This window comes from Anguilla rostrata, chromosome 2, assembly GCF_018555375.3.
Source record: "Anguilla rostrata isolate EN2019 chromosome 2, ASM1855537v3, whole genome shotgun sequence".
NCBI classification, from domain to species: domain Eukaryota; kingdom Metazoa; phylum Chordata; class Actinopteri; order Anguilliformes; family Anguillidae; genus Anguilla; species Anguilla rostrata.
This window is the reverse complement of record NC_057934.1, coordinates 23,878,870-23,884,089: the sequence shown is the minus strand read 5'-3', so window position 1 is coordinate 23,884,089 and position 5,220 is coordinate 23,878,870.

Here is a 5,220-nt window from a genome sequence, read left to right as displayed (position 1 = left end):
CAAAGGAGCTGCGGATGTCTGCGATCTTTTCGTCAAAGAATGCTGCAAAGTCATCTGCAGTGAAGGAAGACTGGGGTGGGGGAGGTGGCACGCTGAGGAGAGAGGAGAAAATAGAGAACAGTTGATGAGGGTTAGAAATGGAGTTATGAATTTTAGTTTGATAGAAATTTGCCTTAGCGGCAGTGACAGCAGAAGAAAACTCTGTCAGGAGAGACTAATAGGCTGAAAGGTCAGATGGGTCTCTGGATTTGCCCCATTTCCTCTCAGCAGCGCGGAGGCTGGCCCTGGAGGTGCGTAGGATGTCAGACATCCATGGACTGGGAGGGGATGAACGTGCTGGCTTAGGGACAAGAGGACATAGGAAGTCGAGTGCTGAGGAGAAAGATGAAGTTAGGGTGGAGGATGCAGAGTTAGTGGGGAGCTTGGAGAATGATTGAAGAGGGGGGAGGGAAGCAGTCACTCTGGGAGCGAGAGAAGAGGGTGAGAGGGAGCGGAGATTACGGCGAACAGTGACAGTGGGGGTGGGAGTAGGAGAGGTAGGATGGGGAGCGAGAGGGAGGGAGAAGGAGATGAAGTGATGGTCAGATGTATGCAGGGGGGTAACCGTGAGATTGGAGCTGGAGCAGTTCCTCAGGAAGATCTGGTCTAGGAGGTTGCCTGCCTTGTGAGTTGGGGGAGAGTGTTGTAGGGAGAGGTCGAAGGAGTGGAGTAGTGGTAGGAAGGCAGCAGACTGGGAGGCCTCTAGGTGGATGGTAAAATGTCCCAGGAGGATCAGCGGGGTGCCGCCCTCAGGGAAGGAGCTGAGCAGGGTGTCTAGCTCATCCAGGAAGCTTCCCAGGGGCCCCGGGGGATGATAAATAACAACAATATAGAGGTTAGTAGGGTAGGTGATAGAGACAGGATGGAATTCAAAATTGGATATAGACAGGTCAGGGAGGGGGATAACAGAGAATTTCCAAGTGGGGGAGATCAGTAAATCAGTACCACCACCACGGCCAGATCGCCGGGGTGTGTGGGAGAAGGAGTAGGAGGACGAGAGGGCAGCAGGAGTGGCAGAGTTGTCTGGTGTGATCCAGGTCTCTGTGAGGGGAAGGTACTGCAGGGATAGGAGGGAGGCATAGGCAGAAATGAAGTCCGCCTTGCGCATAGCAGACTGGCAGTTCCATAGCCCCCCTGTGACCGTGAAGTTCTCACAGGGGGTCAGCGGGGGGTAGCAGAGGTTAGAGAGGTTTCGTTGTCGAGGGGGGCCACGTCACTGCAAGCGCCTTCTGAGGGGGAGAGAGCAGACTGGAATGGGAAACTGACACATAAACCGAGTGTACCTAATTAGCCATTGAAAACCTGAATCTAATAACGCACTGATTACATGGGTGCACAGTCAGTAATAATACAATAATCGCAATCGCTAAGCCCAAGTAGCCAATCTATCAATTCTAAGAATCAAAAAGCGGCAGATAGAAACCTAACACAACCTAACACAAAGAACAGTTACCACACAGGGAAAAGTTTAAATCTAACGCGGTATGTAATTAACAAATGAACGCAGATACTTAGCCAACTCTAGCGGGACGGATTTCAGCAGTTCTACGCACCTGGACAAATTATACACTTACTACCTAAACTGTGAGTTAGCAGGACTAATATAGTGTCGCTCCCATATCCCAGGGAGCCCTAACTAAGGATACTCCATCTGGTTAGTGAAACTGTCTGAATATCCTGGACTATGACCCCTCTATTATTTATCTGCAATAACACTAGGGCCAATCTGGACACTGACACGAACAACTATCCCAGAGCAGCTGCACTTCCGGCTAGTGAACCTATCAATATGCTGCCCAGGAGGTAACCCAATTACGGTGTTACCCCTAAACCGTATATAACTAAGGCCAATACATTTACTGGTCCTCGCAGAGATGCACACCTGGGTCAGCATATATGCAAACCACGTATGTTAGATGCACTGAAAATGAAAAACAGTTTATAATGCATATGGCAGGTGACATTAACCAAGGAAAGGCAGTTAAAGGTAAATATTGCATAAACAAAACAAGACAAATAAAGACAGCTATTCTATAAGAAAAGACATACAAAGATAAATAAATAGAACACAAATAAAAGGAACACAAAGAGAGGAATGATGCATGCTGAAATTACAAAATACTCATATGAGAAGACTATGGTACCAGGAGAACTGACAAGCAGATTCACGTTCGACGGTTGTACCAGGAGAACTGTTAAGCAGATTCTCCCTGAATGTTTCTTTGGACTTCCCTTAAATGTAATCCTGAGCAAGCTTTCCACATTATACAGTTCCCTTTGTATTCCCAAATAAGGTCTGGACAGGAACACCCTCCACACCACCAAGAGACCCCCTCCCCCTACTACTTTCTTTCAGGTAGCCTACTCCCCCTCCCCTGTAGACACAGGGTATCTATTAGAAATCTAGTGACAGTTATAAAATACTTTGGACAATGGAACGTGACCTTATGCTTTTATCTGTCTCTAAGATACTTTTCTATGGAGGCCCAAGGTGGTGGTCTTTCTATAATCCAAACACTTATGTAGGCAATACATACCTGGGATAAACCTCCCCATACCAGCTTATGACAGCTCAGTATGCCTGTCCACACATACAGTATCCCCTGCATTACAAATGATATTATTCACAGTCCACCACATTTATCATATTATTCTCAGTAATTTACATGCACATACATACATCATGCTTTAACAGTCCATAATGTGGGTAATGGTCAACCAGGTTCCCATCTGACCCATCGGTGCCTGTAGGTGATTTTATGATGTGAAAACAGACACTGTCCTTGTTCCATCTGCCCATCCATGCACCTGCAGGCCACAAGTCCCAGCACAGCAAAAAGCTTGGGAGACTGTCCCAGAACAATTTCCAAATTGTGGGGGAATTGTCTTTTCAGCTGTGTATGCCGCCTTCTGATCTTTATGACCCAAATCCTGGAATTTTGGCTAGGACAGCCAAAGTTTTACCTTACAATAATAACAGACACCATAATAACACCATAGTGTCAGGATTCTGCCTTTTCTGTTTTACCTTTTCTGGGCCGCCAGATGGCGGCACTTCAGTTTATATTTCAGTTTGCTCCCTCTTTGGTTACCCCTTTGTTAATTGTATTATAGTTTTCAATTATTCAATCATTGTTTCTGTTTGTGTCTTGTTATCCCCTCCCTCTTTGATTTGATTGTTCTTTGAGTTCACCTGTGTCTTATTACTTTCCCTGTCTACTTAAGTTCTCTGCTTCCCTGACTTGGGTGCTGGTTCCTTGTGTTTCTGCCTGCGTTTTCTGCTTGTGTTTTCGCACGTGTTTCTGCCACTGTGTTTCTGCTTGTATTCCGCCTGCACTGTTTTCTGCCCTTGCTGTTTGCAAGTGGGTATCCCGGTGCACATTATGGCGCAGCGGGGTTCATCTTTTCAGCCAGCAGGAGCTGGACTGCAAAATACGTTACGTTTTGGCTGGAGGAATTTGGATGCGGAGGTGATGAGCCGGCAGGAGTTCATTAAGAAGGTCCTTTTAGATTTTTTGAAAATTAAGCCTGAATCAATTTTTTGTTTGCAGTGGAATGCTGCTGAAAGAGCTTTTGATTTAACTTTGAGTTCTGCTGGAGTTTTTGAAATGGTGCGGATGCAGTGTCAAGAAAAGGAAGCTGAAGTACCGTTGTCTGCTTTCAAGGTCTCTTACCTGGAAAGAAGAAATTTTAAAATCGTTACAGTTCACCTTTATAATCCTTATGTTGCAGATGAAGCACTTTTTTTTCTGTCTAGATACGGGCAAATTCTCTCTGGGGTCCGCTACCTCAGAGACAGTTTCAGAATCTGGTCCAGGAAACGTCAGTTTCACCTTTTTTTAAAAGAAGACCCGAAAGAGTTTGATAGCCTCCTGCACCCCCCAGCCTACTTTTCCCTGGGGGCTGATAGAGGGTATTTATTTTATCCTGGTCAGCCTTTTTACTGCTGCCAGTGTCAAAGCTTTGGCCTCTTGGCAGATAGCTGTTCAAAGTCCCTTCAAAGGAACTGTGAAGAGGAGGGACACACGGTGGCGACGTGCCCAACGCCAATAAGGTGCCACGGATGTGGGGCGATGGGTCACTTTTTCAGAGACTGCCCGGAACTGAAAATAACCTATGCAGCAGCAGCGGCGAAGGGGTGCGCTCCGGCGAGAGGCACAGCGGAGGACCGCGGAGCAGAGAAGGTCGGGCAGGAGGAGGACAGGGAGGAGTCGGCGGAGGGGGAGCCAGCCATGGAGGAGGCAGGACTGCAGTCAGTGGCACCGGCGATGGTGGCAGCAGGAGAGGAGGAGAAGATGGGGCAAGTGGTTTGGAGCCTGACTGACCTGAGTCAGGAGGAGGCGGAGCCAGTGCCGGGTCCTTCAGGCAGGAGGCAGAGAGGGGAAGACAGCGCTGCGTCGGCGAGCAACTCCTCGGAAGAGGAGGGGTTCAGTGCGGCGAAATCCCGAAGCAGAAGAAGGCGCAGAGGAAGGCGGAGGAGGGTTTTTTCCTTTTTGAGGGCGCTGGATTTCGATTTTTTGCAAGAAGTTCATTTAAAAGGCAATAAGAACTTAATAAAATTTTCAAATGAGTGGGGGTCAAGATGGGGGGTTGGGGGGGTGCACTCTAGTGTGGGGATTTTATTTTGGGGTAGACAATTTATATTTGGGAATTGTTTTTCAGCAGTGCAGGGAAGGGTTTTGCTTACTGATTTTGATTGGAGGGGAATTAAGTTTTGGGCAATAAATGTTTATGCTTCCCCGTGCCATGTTGGGATAGGGGAGTTATTTGCTAACTTGAATGTTGTTCTGTGTATTGGGAGGGTTTTGGTTTTCAGGGGGGATTTTAATGTATCCTTTGAGAGAACTGGGGAGAGTAGTCAGGGTCCTTTGAATGCTTTGATTAAAAACTTGATTTACAGGACTGTTACAGGGTGCGGCATCCCAGAGCTGCAGGATTTACTTGGGGTAAGTCAAGGGGCAATAGGAGTAGAATTGATTTAGTTTTTGTTCCCAAAGGGCAGGAGGTGGTGTCGGCGGGGACTGCGCCTGCATGGTTTACTGATCATTTGGTTCTTTCTGTTTGTATTGATGTTTGTGTTGTGATCTTTGGGGTGGGGTATTGGAAATTTAATACCAGGGTTTTGTCGGAGGATGAATTTAAGTTACATTTTGTTGAAATTTATAAGGGGTGGGTTGAGTT